The sequence below is a fragment of the Marmota monax genome, unplaced genomic scaffold (genome assembly GCF_021218885.2).
Source record: "Marmota monax isolate L192 unplaced genomic scaffold, Marmota_monax_Labrador192_F-V1.1 WCK01_AAM20220418_F8-fsc00281, whole genome shotgun sequence".
NCBI classification, from domain to species: domain Eukaryota; kingdom Metazoa; phylum Chordata; class Mammalia; order Rodentia; family Sciuridae; genus Marmota; species Marmota monax.
The window spans coordinates 536,976-550,391 of NW_026693208.1; the positions used below are offsets into that span (position 1 = coordinate 536,976).

Sequence of the window (13,416 nt, forward strand, 5' to 3'; positions counted from 1 at the left end):
TCCTGCAACTAACAAAATAATAATAATAATCCTATATGCTACAGAGACATATACTTATCATCTACTGGACATAGTAGTGGTTTTCATTTTTTTTAGTATTAATTATTTTTTTATAATAATGACAAGACGAATGGTTTTTCATATCACCATTACACTCAAGATAGGGATAACAATACTTTATGTATTATAAATGCTACTTGATCTTTTTTAAACATATTACTTATTATGCTTAGAATAAATGAGCATACTTAATAAAATAAAAACATTATAAAACATTCCAAGATTTTTAATTAACAAAAGTACCTGTTTTTATATAGTTTACATACCACTTTCAATGTTAGTAATAGAAACAATGGAATTATTTGATATTTAACAATAAGACTAACTTCCCAAGACATGCACTACAACCATATAGTAGATTCTGTCATCAATATGATGGTCTTGGCATTTTAATATATTATGTTCACATTTTAAATTAAGTTCTATTAACTAAAATAAAAACAGACTGAAGACGATGAACAATAGGATCATTAAAAAAGGAATACAAATAACCAGTAATGTTTTTTTATCAACCTCATTTGTAATGCAAGAAATACAAATTTTTTAAAATGACACAACATTCTTCGGTTATACTGACAAAGATTAAATACAGGGGAAAAAAATAATAGATAATGCCTACAGTTGACCAGGGAGTATACAGATAGGCATGGTCACACATACACTACTAAATGGAAGTGTAAATTGGAGAGCTTTTTTTGAAGAACAATATGCTAATACTTATCAAAGCTCTAAAAATGTTTAAGCCCTTTCAGTCAGTCACTCCAGTTCTAAAAACTTTCTTAGAAGACATAATTAAGCATGTGCCTCAAAATGTACTAGGACATTCACGGCACCACTTACAGTAACATAATGCAGACAATCAAAATGCCTAACACAAAAGAAAATAAGTACATTATGACACATCTTTCTTATGCCAGGCAGTGGGCTTCACCTCAATGCCATAATCCCAAATCTCCTTTAGCTTTTTCCTTTCCAATAGAATCTACTTCTAACAGAGGCAAAAAATGTCAGATGTTAGCTTTCTCTATGACCAAATCTGAGTTGATGAAAAATGAGGGAAAATAGTTTGGAGGCTATTAGAAATCTTCCATACCATAAAATCAATGTTACAGGAAAAATGGTCTTTCCTGCCTTGTAGATACAATTTTAGGAAGATATAAAACTAGAAGTTTTATGAAGCATTTTTAGAAGCATTATGCTGGGGAATGAGATGAGCCTAAGGCAAAATCAATAAATTGAGGGCCCCCCCAAAAAAAAATCCTTAATGACACCTCTGACATTTATTATATGTTATATAATAAATATCCTTGGTTACTTAAGCCATTTGGACAATGTTACCTCTAGTTAAAAGCATCTTAACTGATATTAGTCATAGAAGAGAGTACTTTAGAACCACTAAAAGCTTATGTAACAGAGGTATTATAAACAGTTTAAAAAATTTACAAAACAGGGGCTGGGGATGTGGCTCAAGCGGTGGCGCGCTCGCCCGGCATGCGTGCGGACCGGGTTCGATCCTCAGCACCACATACAAACAAAGATGTTGTGTCCACCGAAATCTAAAGAATAAATATTAAAAAAACTCTCTCTCTCTCTCTCTCTCTCTCTCTCTCTCTCTCTCTCTCTCTCTCTCTCATTCTCTCTCTCTTTAAAAAAAAATTTACAAAACAGTATGTTCCCATTTAAAAAAAAAAAAAGTTAACATGGATGCAATGGCCAAGAAAAATCTGGAAAGATAACTCAGGGTTTAAATAGTAGCTTATCTATGAAAGATGGGATCCTAATGTTTCCTTTTTCCATATTTTTTTCTACAATGAACATGTAAAATTCTGCCAGCCTTTTTTTATCAATTCAATGCAATTTCAGACAGGAAGAGGTAAACATATTATACCAGAAGTCTGCTTTTTGAATAGTAAAAGTTTTCAGTTAAAAAAAAAAGTTTTGTGAAATAAAACTTGATCAGGCATTGATTTTTTTCTGTGAATATGGAAGATTATAATTTTCAGTTCCCTTTATTATGTAGGGAATCATATCATGACTTTGTGCCATTTCGGATTGGAATTTTTTCTGTGAAGCAAAAACAGTCCCAAAAAGAAGGATCTTCAGGTGTTATAGGAACAGCATATGATATTAAAACATTAAAGGTGAGAATAGTAAACTACCTCTGGGTTGGTATAGAATCATCATGGGAAGTAACATCTTCATGTCTAGATCCATTAGGTTTCCTAAGAGCTACGGAAACAAAATGGTGTTCATCTATTTTGCTTTCCTCAAATGCCCGTTCTTTTTCTTCCTCTCCATCCAGGAACAAACGTGTTTCTTTATAAACTTCGCCTATATCCAAATTTAATGGCGATATATCAAATTAAAGCCACTGCAATTCAAATCCCAGTCCAACACCAATAGCTTTTATGAAGCTTTCCTTCGGCGCCCAATTCCTATAAAACATAACCAGCTGAGTCCATTCATCCTTAAAGCTGATTCTTATTGTTTCCCATTCTTTGTTGGTAAACTTTCTTTTCATAATATGAAAGAACTCTGGAATTGAACCTTGGCCTGGAAAACTGGTCTTCATTATATCAATTCCAACTTGTAGCTCAGGTTCAGCAGCAAACAGTGCATAGTCCCCTTGATGAGAGATGTTAAAGTTGAAATTAGGGTAAGAATTCAATGAGTCCTTTGCAATGACTGGTTTTCCTTTTGCAGTTCTTTGCAAATGGATATGATTCCAAAGGATATTCAATTTCTCTGCAACTAATTTCCTTATCATCAGACGACCAGCCATGGCTGCCTTAACGGCCCAGGCAAAGACAACTGGACAATGCGTTCCTTCTCCTCGGGTTGGATTGATCACATTGCCAGCAGCCATTCTGCATGGCTCAGCAGCCAAGTGCCACAGAAAAAGGCCCAATGCGTGCCCTCCATGGATGGCACCAAGCAGAACCGGTTGGCTAGGAAAACCATACACTGAACACAGATTTCACCACCACCTTGGGCCTGATGGATGATGGTAGGGGTTTTCAGACAAAGGTTATGGAGATCTTTAGAAATTTCTAAAGGCATTTTTAGGGGGTCACCATGACTGGCAGGTACTATTGGTGTTGAGGGTGAAGGTCCAAAGATGCTAAACATCCTGTAATGGTCAGTAGAATCCCAATAGTGAAGTACTTTTCTATGCTAAAGAAGATGTGTTAAATTGGTCTAAACCAGCTTCATACCTGGGTGATAGAATGTGGCTCAAAGTGGTCTCTGCACAGCAAACTGCACCCTAGCTTAATGTGAAAGCAAGCTGTATCCTCAAAAGAATATTATACACTGGTAAACTGGATGTGCTACTGCATGCCTATAATCCCCAAACTGGGGAGACTGAGGCAGGAGGAGCTACTGGGGAGTTTGAGGCCAGCTTGGGCAACTAGAGAGACCCTGTCTCAAAAATAAATAAATAAAAAGGGCTGCTAATATTATAGAGTGCTGACTTAGCATACACAAGACCCTGAGTTTGATCCCTAGTACTCCAAGAAAAAAAAAAAAGAATCAGAAAAAGAAAATAAAACCTGGTAACTGGCAAGCAAACCTCAACCAATCATAACAACTAAATCTTCAGTCAAGGCAAGGCTGTAGGCTGCCAAATTATGCCCCAAATAAGGCAAACACCCAACTGCCCCAATCAGGCAATCTCTGTAGACCATTTCCTGTTTTTCTGGTTATAAATATAGCTCACCAAACTGTGTTCCAAACCATCTTTAGTTCAGAAGGATACCTGGCTGTAGAACCTTTTCCTTGTTGAAAAACACTTTGTTAAATTTAACTAGTCTCAGGATTTTTTTTCCAATAGATATATGACATGGTCTTTTCTTTTTGCCCTCACTGAGCTAATTTTTCTAATCATGGGAAAGAGAAAATTCTAAATATGGTAATTGGCAGGATGTAATAACAAAATGGTTTGTATAGAGAGTAACCGTGAAGAGTAGTTTAGAGGCTGAAAATCTTGCAGTGGTAAGGGTGCACAAGAAGAACTTTAAGATTCCAGAAGTGAATGAAAGGCATTTTTAGGAATTCTAAAACGTTTAGAAGCCTGTGAAAACGTTTTGTCTCCTTTGTAACAAATGATAAATACTTTCACTAATAAGTGGAGAAGACTGGATTTGAGCTCACTGCTTTCTGCTGCTTCCAAAGCCCATCTGTGCCCATTCTATTCCACTCAGATGCCTTTATGCATGATATTTTACTCTCCCAAACTCCCACATTTACTTAACAGTAAACCAGCCCCCTCGCTAAAGCGAGAAGTGATTGATCTTTGGAGTAGATCCAATTTATTTCTGTTGGCCAGTGCTAGGGATTTCAGAGGCTAGCCTTCCCTGGAGGACACTGGCGGGAAGCGTCCAGCTGTCAGCCTGGACATCTGCAAGGTGCTCCTCTGGAATCTCCGTGGCCCCCACTTTCATAGCTACCCTGGTGCTGGGAAGGTAGCCACCTGGAAGCATCGTGGGAAGCAGGCATGCTCTTCCTCCGTTTGGCTAGAAAAGGAAGTCACTATCGTTCCTCTAGATTCCAGCTTCCCACACTGTTATACACCTAAATTTAAGAAAAGGGAGTCACAAGAAAAACAGGAAAAGAGCCAAGGTGTCTGGGAGTGGGAGTATAGCATACCACCATTACCATATTTTTAGGCTGTTAATGTAATGCCAAAAACGTTTCCTCTTGTGCTGTGTTGCTTCAACTGAAGGTCCCTTGACATCAGGAAAACAGGGCTTGGTTAAGCTCCTAGAGAAACAGGAAACTTTTGCCATGGATGTGGTTTTCTTGAATTGGAAATTTTGGCATAAATAAAATAAAAAACAGAACTGCATATAAAAATAGCTAACCTGTTCAAGTATTACTCAACCCCGCTAAGTCTGGATTTAAGGATAGAAAAGATAATATGTTCTTTTGATCATTCTCATGAAATTCTTATGATCCCAAATATTCTCTTTTTGTATGTTCCAAAGACAAATCCTTAACCATTTGTTCATACTCACTTGATTCAATTTTCAGGGACTTGTCTGGGTTTTGGGGGGTTTTTTGTTGTTGTTTGTTTTGTTTTGTTTTTTTGGAGGGGGCAGTACTTTTAAATTTTATGATTACTATTATTAATTTTTCATTTTTATTGATGCACCTTAATTGTACATAATGGTGGGATTTGTGGTTGCATATTTTTACAGTATAACAATATATAAACAATGGACATGAGCCAGATTGGTTTTTCCCAGTGTTAGCCAACAGTAGATTTACTGGGATAAAGCACTTCTGTTCTAGTCCCTCTCTCTTAGCCTCTTCTTGTTCACATTTACTTGACAATGTAAATTGTAAATAGATGCATGGTACTGTCAGGAGAGAGGCCAAGTCTCTGAAGAAGGATCCATGTAGTTCCTAGAGAGAAGGTGGAACTCAGCTCAGGACCACCTGGGTTCGTGGCACATATGAAGGGAAAGAACTTCGACACACACCAGCAAAGACATAGAATGAGTTTTATTTAGGAAAGTAGATACATATTCAAGGGACAATGGGGGTGATATCAAGAGAGGTGCCTTTGGGGCCAAGCAAGGAATGTGTGTTCGATGGAGAAAGTGGGGCTACCTCCAAAGGGAGAGACAGCAACGGACTCGTGTGGAGTGTGAACATTTACAAGGGGAGGTTTGCTAGGGACTGGATGAGAGATGGAGCCAGGGTGGAGCTCCACAACTTCCTGCCAGTTTTTCCTGCACTTGTATGTTACAAGGGCAAGGGGCAGAGGGCATGTTGCTCAGGAGCTGCAATTGTTCATGGGCACTTTTTGCATTTCAGTGGTTCATGGGCACTTTCTTTGAGACTCAGGATTTCTTCCCTTATTCCCAAATTTCTATCTCAATACCTTCAATACAATAGCATGAGATACGTCAGTTATCCTTTGTACCACTTTAGAAAGAATCAAATGTGTCTCCTTGCCTTAGGTTTCTGGATGCTACTGAGTTCATCATGGGCTGTGGGTATAGCTCAGTGGTAGAGGGCTTGCCTAGAACATGCAAGGCCCTGGATTTGGTCCCAGGAAATACACACACACACACACACACACACACAATTTATCGGTCATGTAAATACTATATTTTTCTCTGCTGACAGGATTAGTCCTAACAGCTTACTTTCACCTATCAATAGATATAGTTACTGTCTTAGAGAACTTGCCCCTAAAAACAAATTCAAGCTAATACCAGGACATAGCCTATTATAAGAACATTAAAGTAAAATTTTACAAGATGTCTTAAAAAAAAAAAAAAAAAAACAGAAGATATCACATCAGGCATGATGGTGCCTGCCTATTATCCCAGCTACTTGGAAGGCAAGTAAGAGGTCAGCCTGGGCAACTAGTGACGCCATGCCTCAAAATAAGAAAATAAAAAGGGCTGGGAATGCAGCTCAGTGGTAAGAGTGCTTGTCTAGCATTTGATATCCTGGGTTCCATCCCCAGTAACACATAGTAAATAAATAAATAAAATAAAAACCAGAGAAGTTTCTGATATTTGGCTGCCAAGTAATTATCTGGTTCAATTGTTTCGAATCTTAAATCTGCATACATATGCAAGTAGTTCTCAATATTTCTGAAGATTTTCTGGGTTTAGTCTCTCTCCCACCAGCTATCTATATGTGCTGCTAAGCCACAGAATATCTAGCCCCTGAACAGTATCCACACAATCATCGTTCATACCCTAACATGTTGTGACTCTGAGCAAACTTATATTTCTCAGACTTTTCTTTAATGCCCCACTACCTATTCTCCCTACCTCTTCTGCCTTGGAACAACAGGTTCCCTTTACCCTGTTTTCTGCAGACTATTTCTCTTTTTTTCAGATCAACAATGGCAGAACCCTTCCTGTAAGGAAACCTAGACCAGCTGTGATTATCTTAGCTGCCCTTTCAAACAGAGTGAAGAGTCTGAGAAAAGGCACCCTAAGAAATAGGTCCAACTAGGGAAGGATTTGGAAGAGCGTAATAAGCCATTACCTGAAAATTGGACTCTTCATGGAAGGGACAGGAAATGATGGCCCAGCTTAGTAAGGGATGACTGTATTAGTCAGGGCTCTTTAGGTTGCAAGAGATGGACATCCAATTGAAGCCAGTCTAAGGGGAGGAAAGAAACAGATTGACTCACACATCTGGGAAAGAGGCTGGGGAAACCCATGACTGAAAGGATCCGGGCCTCAGGGCCTGCAGAATGGAAGAGCATGACACCAGGACTTATTCTCTCTTTTTCTACATCATGCATCCTTGCCTGTTCCTTCTGGTTTCATTGAACACACAAGCTGCTCCACAGGCAAAGAAGACGGCTTAGGGGAGCTCTTGCCTGAGGTCCAGACACAGGGGCCTTTCTCTCCATATGCCCATACATGAACCATGAGTAGGACTCTGATCACCTCTGCTTGAGTTGTAGGATCATCAGTGCATAAAAGGGGAGGAGAGTCCCACCCGGGTAATAAGGAAAAAGGGGGAACAGTTACACAAAGATCGGGAGTACAGAATGGGCAATGAGGATAGATAAAACAGCACATAGTTATTACCAACCTCCTAAGGGACCTTGCCTGCAAGCTTCAGGCAGCCAAGATTAGTGGATGCCAAAAGAGAGTGAGGTAAGGAGGGATGTGCAAAATCTCAGTAGACATGTCAGCTCTCCTTGGCAAATAGATGACACTAGCAGAAAATCTGAAGAGTTGATTTGAGTCCTTTTGAATGGCTTAGAATAAAGTGGTCAGGCTCAGGTAGTCCTGAGCAGCCAGTGCTGCAGAAGAATTTTATTATGGGAAACAAATAATCAGAGGCTGAGACTCAGCTTGGAAAAAACTCTTCTAATCCAAAAGGCCCAGGAACTTTTACAACTACCTCTACTGTTGCTGAATACCAGAGACAGCTCAGAGTTCAGAAGAAGAAAGTGGGACATAGGGAAAAGCTTGTTAAGTAGCAGCCTTTCTCAGGTAGGTAGCTGTCTCCTGCAACTCACAGAACAAAGGGAAAAGTCAGGAACAATCTTAACATGTGGGAAATTCACCAATCTCTTTAGTAGCTACAGCTTAAAGCTAAATACAGTTAATAGATTCCACTTTAAGTTTTAGTTCTAACAAGTACACATGGAGAGATTGAGGTCCAGATGCAAGTAATATTGAACATTTCTGACAACAGAAAACAACACTTAAAAGGCAGATGGTACAGAGCAAAGAACACAAAAGACTCCAAAGAGAGGGATAAGTAAATTATGCAATTATGCAACCTATTAGAGAGATATCACTTAGATTAGAATGACAAGGTAGGGTCATCTTGACATCTTTCAAGTGTCTTAATAAGTAAAGGCACTAATAATTTTTTTAACAACTGAGTACTGTCTCATTTTAAGCCTGGTTTCTCATCTCTCATACACTTTTCCTCTTGCTAATTCTCTGTGAGATTTTGAGGTACTTTTATTATTTTTTTAAATGTGTTTTTTTTTTTCTTTCAAAAGCTTTTAGAGACAGGTGCAGTGGCCCATATCACTGACTCATCCAAGTGACTCAGGAGGCTGAGGTAGGAGGATCACAACTTGAAAACCAGAATCAGCTAATTAATGAGTCCCTAAAGAACTTAGTTAGGGGCTGGGGATGTGGCTCAAGTGGTAGCGCGCTCGCCTGGCATGCGTGCGGCCCGGGTTCGATCCTCAGCACCACATACAGACAAAGATGTTGTGTCCTCCAAATACTAAGAAATAAATATTAAAAAAAAATTCTCTCTCTCTCTCCCTCTTTCTCACTCTCTCTCACTCTTTCTTAAAAAAAAAAAAAAAGAACTTAGTTAGATCCTGTCTCAAAATTTAAAAAGGATTTGGGATGCAGCTCAGTGGTAACATGCCCTGGGTTCAATCCCCAGTACCAAAAAAAAAAAAAAAAAAAAAAGTAAAAGTTTCATAATTATGAATTCAAACATTTCACTATAAATGACTTTGTAAATTTTAAAACTATATTAAAATGTTAAAGTCCTCTTTTTCTTTGTTTTGACTTTTTTTATGGTGGTGGAATGGTTTTGTGTGTGGTACTAGGGATTGAGCCCAGGACCTCATGCATCCTAGGCAAGCTCTCTGCCACTGAGCCACACTCTCAAACACTTTTTAAAATTTTACTTTTGTGACAGTCTTGCTAAGTTGCTGAAACTGGCCTCAAACTAGTGATCTTCCTGCCTCAGCCTCCCAAATAGCCAGGATTACAGATGTGTGTCACCACACAGCTAAAGTCCTCTTTTAATACATGTCAAAATCTTGCTTCTGTTCTCAGAAACTAGTCATCATTTGAGGAATATCTTACCAAAATTTTCTGTGCATTTATGTGCATGGTTTGTAGATAGATAGATATTGATTGAAACAGTTTCATACTCTTAAATTATGTTTTACAAATTTGATTTTCTTTTGAAATTATAACTTGTAGATCTTGGCATGTCAGTATTATGAGTGCATAATGTTTTTTAATGTCTGATAGTAGTTTGTTGTTTATTTAGTTAGTCTTCTAGTGATGGACAATTTCTAGTTTTTGCTAGAAAGATTTGCACTCTTACAGCTCACAGTGCTAGTCTGATAAAATGGGTTCTTGGTTATCAGTTTGATACTCAACCTTGAAAGGTGACATGGAATTAAGGTGAATCCTTGAGACTCATATGATCATTCCCCTCACCACTGGAGTAGGAATAGAAATAGGGACTGAAACAATAACTAGTAATGACCCACCTCTGAACATGTATTATTTCCAAACTAAACAGCAGAGGTGGTAATTATGTGAATCTACTCGTTTAGATATGGGAGTTTGGGAATTTTGTAAAGACTTGAAGTTTATCATTTGTTTAACATGGTTTATCTTAACATTTCACTTCCTCTAATTACAAAAATCAGTTTCTAAAGAAACTTAGAAAATGAAATAATAAAAAAGGAAAAACAAAAAACCTCATAATCACGGTTATTACTGTTAATATTTCTTCTGCCCTTTCCTAAATACATGCACATTAACAAAATTAGGATCTGGTATAAAATAAATTTTTGTCTTGCTTCTTTTAAACTTCACATTGTGCTATGAACATCTTCCACATCTTAAAAAGTGTCTAAAATTCAATTTTAATTGCTACCTAGTTCATAGCCTTACATGGTAAAATCTAGAAGCCTCTGGGACAGACAAGGAGGCTCACTCTCCACCTTCAAAGAGGCAAGGAATTTCCAGCCTGGTTCTACTCAAACAAACATCTCCAGAGAGTCAAATGTAGATATTTTGCAATTTCATTCCAAGTTCTCAGAGACTGAGTGTGAGAATAAAAATTACAAGCAAATTTGAAGTCAATTGGCAATTATATGGTAAAACAAAATATCCCTTGATCTAGCATTGCCATATGCTTAAGAAAAAAAATTTTTTTTTTGTTTATTTATTGTTTTGGTACAGGAGATTGAACCCAGAGATGTTTATCACTGAGCCACAAACCCAATGTATTTAATTTTGAGACATGGTGTCACTAAGTTGCTTAAGGCCTCCTTAAGTTGCTGAGGCTAATTTCAAACTTGCAATCCTCCTACCTCAGCCTCCTGTGTTGCTGGGATTACAGGTGTGTGCCACTGTAATTTTTGCACGTGTACACAAGGAGACAAATTCAAAGATGCTCATTCCAGCCCTGCTTAAAATGGTTTTTAAAAATTGCGAATAACTGAAAAACCCATCAATAGGAGAACGATAAAACTCACTATTTGTATAGTGGAATACTATAAAGCCATTAAAAAGACTAAGACAGATGTTTATTCAGATGCCCAAAACAAAGGGCTGAATGGAAAATACCAAGTGGTGAGAAAATACTTTCAGGTTAATTATAAGCATGTCTAGTTCATAGATGCATAAATATGCAAAAGTATTAGATGAATGATGCACAATAAATTTATCATGGCAGTTGTCTCTGAGGAGGAAAGTAATGGAACAAGGAGAATTTTTACTTTATCTGTAATTCTTAGTATCATGTTTGAAAAGAGAGATTAAACAAATAAAACAAAATCTTGTTAATTGAGAATTTTATGAGGTAGCTATATGATCTTTTTGCTACTATTATCAGTACTTTTGATTTCTCTTTTAATTTTCTCAGTAAATGGGTAAGTATTCCTATTATTTATAAAAAATAATTAATGCACATATTTTCTCTGGAAGTCACATCACAACTTTCCTCTGCTAAGGAGCATCAGAAAGAGCAAAATCACCGAGACAAAGCATAAAACTGTTGCGTGTGGTGGCGCACGCCTGTAATCCCAGCAACATGGGAGGTTGAGGCAGGGAGACTGCAAGCTGAAGTCCAGCCTCAGCAACTTAGTAAAACCATGTCTCAAAACAAAAAACAAAAAGAGATTGGGGTGTAGCTCAGTGATAGAGCACCCCTGGTTTCTATCCCCAATACAGGGGGAAAAAATAAGAGGATAAAACTTTTGTTTTAGTTAGCTTTTTCACTGCTGTGACCAAAAGAGCAATTAAAGAAGAAAAAGTTTATTTTGTTATATTTTGGGTCTCACAGTTTCAGTGGTCTCAGCTCATAGATGGCCAATTCCATTGCTTTGGGCCCAAGGTGGAGCAGAACATTATGGCAGAGAGTATGGTGAAGGAAAATGGCTCAGGACATGGCACCAGGAAGCACAGAGAGATCCTCTCTCACCAAAGACAAAATATTTACCCCAAAGTCATACCCTAATGACAAACCTCCTCCAGCCACCCACTACCTGCCTACAGTTCCCACACAATTAATCTCTATCAGGGGATTAATGCGCTGATTAGGTCAAAACTCTCATAAACCAATATTTCACCTCTAAACTATCTTGCATTGTTTCACATGAGATTTTAGGAGACATTTCCTATCTAAACCATAGTTACTATGGAAGATGTAGCACTAGGTAGATACTGAAGAGGATACTCACGGTTCAAGAGCAGGAATAGGAAGGCACAGCATTGCCTCATTCAACCTTAGCAGATAACATGGATGTCAGGCAGCAAAAAATTTTCACAACTCTATTCACATTTGCAAATAACCTCAGAAGCATGATGAAGAATAATTTGGGGCTTGCACATAAACTATGCTAAGTAAGCAAATTTATGTATATAGAATCCATGAAACATGATCATATTTATGCAAATCAAGGACACAAATCATAAATGGCAACACTATCTTAAAAAGACCCTATTATTAAGACTCAATAATTTGGGAGTGACCATTTGAGTGACAGACATCAACTGTCTTCATTCCTGCTAGAACTTATTCAGTTTGTAGAATTTAGCTGGTCATGGTCACTCGAAAATCTCTTTGCAGATGGAAACCTTGCACCTTTCTCTGCTAACACCCCAAGCCCCTCGGGTCTTTCGACATAAATTTCAACCAGGCTTTTTTGTTATCAGTAATTTTTCTCTATTGGAGAAAGCAGAAATATATAGGTTTATATTTGAATAGATTATTAAAATACTACTTAGCTTATTTTTTTGTTGTGAACAATCCTTGGATTTGAAGTTTTTGAAAGGGCCACATGTATGGATAATTTAATTGTTTTAATTCATCCCTCTGTAAGGAAAGAAGAGTAAATTTTAGAGAAGAATTTTTAAATGAGACAGTAAAGAAAGGAATTAGTAAGCTGAAATCAAACCACCACTTTAATAGCTTGAAATCCTGACACTGGGGGCTGAGAATATAGTTTAGTGGTAGAGTACTTGCCCAACGCCCTGAGTTCAATCCCCAGTAACCACATACTTTAAAAAACAAACAAACAAACTTGATATTTCATAATTTTAGGTGTAGCCCATAAAAGACAGATTTCCCCAACTATTTCTGCCAGGAATGTGAACTGAGGTGTGATTTGGAAAAGTTGGCCATTGTCTTACAGCACATGTGCACCCTCTGTATAATACCTATCCAACAAATAACAAAACTTTAAATACTGTGTTCTAAATTTTTTTTAATTACAGAAAGTTTATGGATGAACATGACCTTTCAAAGCCCATCTAATTTTTAATGATTTCAAATTATTCCATAGGTTAATCTCTCTTACTTTATTTCTTTTTTTAATATTTATTTTTTAGTTGTAGTTGGTCACAATTCCCCTACTCCATTTATTTATTTATTTAAAAATATTTATTTTTTTGTAGTTGTACATAACTTTTATTTATTTTTATGTGGTGCTGAGGATTGAACCCAGGGCCTTGCACATGCAAGGTGAATGCTCTACCGCTGAGCCATAACCCCAGCCTACCTTACTTCTTTTTTACAACTATTTTCAAGTCCTGAATCATTCCAAAATAAAATTGCAGGAAAACACACTGGCTCCAAGAGCCTTCT

At 37.5% G+C, this 13,416-nt stretch overlaps 1 pseudogene; it reads right to left on the reverse strand.

The window, feature by feature from the left end:
- Nucleotides 1-283: 283 nt before the first annotated feature.
- Nucleotides 284-13,416, reverse strand: part of LOC131424619 (L-aminoadipate-semialdehyde dehydrogenase-phosphopantetheinyl transferase-like) — a 96,328-nt pseudogene continuing 83,195 nt past the window's right edge.